This window comes from Microtus ochrogaster, assembly GCF_000317375.1.
Source record: "Microtus ochrogaster isolate Prairie Vole_2 chromosome 14 unlocalized genomic scaffold, MicOch1.0 chr14_random_1, whole genome shotgun sequence".
NCBI lineage: Eukaryota > Metazoa > Chordata > Mammalia > Rodentia > Cricetidae > Microtus > Microtus ochrogaster.
This window is the reverse complement of record NW_004949096.1, coordinates 6,411,333-6,412,876: the sequence shown is the minus strand read 5'-3', so window position 1 is coordinate 6,412,876 and position 1,544 is coordinate 6,411,333. Positions and strand designations below refer to the sequence as shown.

General features: G+C 38.0%; 1 protein-coding gene across 1 annotated transcript in view; it reads right to left on the bottom strand.

Annotated features, from left to right (window-relative positions):
- The window catches only part of Hipk3 (homeodomain interacting protein kinase 3), an 88,210-nt gene that overhangs the window by 16,408 nt on the left and 70,258 nt on the right, over positions 1–1,544 (bottom strand). The window lies entirely within an intron of this gene.

Below are 1,544 nucleotides of genomic sequence, written 5' to 3'. Positions count from 1 at the left end.
AAAGAGAGACATACATAGATCTAATCTACATGGAAAGTAGAAAAAGACAAGATCTCCTGAGTATATTGGGAGCATGGGGACCTTGGGAGAGGGTTGAAGGGGAGGGGAGGGGCAGGAAGAGGAGTAGAGAAAAATGTAGAGCTCAATAAAAATCAGTAAAAAAAAAAAACCTTTTAAAAATATCTCTCATAAGTCTTTTACATCATGTCATACACAGAAGATATACTCCAAAAAAACACTGCTATTCCATGGCTGCACAAAATACACCACAGTGCAGGTGGGCGACCCTCACATGGCTTCAACATGGGGGAAGAGACTGTCAGAACCCAAAAATCTACTTGCTAACACAGACTGTAAGAATAGCTAATAAGAAGTCATAAAGCATACCACTCACTTTCTCTGGTGCATGCACAGAGAGGGAAATGTGGTCAAATATTAGCACTCCCTGAATATAAAAAGGAAGGCATACCATTTTCAACTTTTTTATGTTTGGAATTTTTATTAATTTTTAATTTTTGACTATCTGAAATTCTTAGAGGTAAACAAACAAATGTTCCTGGTAGCAGTGGCACAAGCCTTTGGTCCCAGGAGGCAGAGGAAGGTGGAGCCTGAGTTCAAGGCCAGCCTGGTCTACAGAGCAAGGACAGCCAGGGCTCCGTAAAGAAATCTCAAAAATAAACAAAGAAGCAAACAACAAAAAACCCAAACAACAAAAAAAACCAAGTAAGCACCTAGTATTTTTAAGAATGCTATCAACTTATGATGTAAGCATTTTTAACATTAGTAGAGAGAAAGCTGTCACTTTTTAAAATATGTGATATAAACTCCTCATATAGTGATATGCCATGTGACAACACTTAGGTCAACAACCACTCCACAATGATATCTTAAGCACTACTTACTGTTATTCCCTTAAGAATGCATAACTGGAGCTATGGATGTAGTTTTATGGTAGACAGCTTGCCTAGCATTTGTGCACCATGACCTGAGTTCAATTCAAGGGGTGCCGGGGTTGGGGTTGATATATTGGTTAGTTACACAGTAGCCATCTTGGGTTGTGTGAATATTCTCTCATGTTCACAATGACCAAATCACCTAGTATCATATTTCTCAGACTGTATGTGTCTTTAAAGTAGTCATGACTACATACAAATTCTCTGAAAGGAAAGCTAAATGGAAGAATAACTAGATAAAACTGTTTCCCTTCTGTTTTTACTAATCAATTAAATCAACATAAATATTCTTGATGTTTTGTTGAACTATGTATGGGAAATGTTAAAATGAACTTAAGAAATTACTCAATATTAAGTTAAGTTAAATTTTCAAATAACCTTATGAATCTGTAACTCAGAGCTAGGAATGACTGTGATATCACCTATCAGTCTACTTTCCTCCGTAGATGCTAAAAACATTAACATGAGAAGTGTGCTCCAGGTGACCCCATACAACAACAGTCACCAACAGTCACTCTCACTGCAGCAAAGCTGGACGGAGCCATCTGGAGCTTTATATCCCTATCAACCTGCAGGGTGTGGTGACGCATG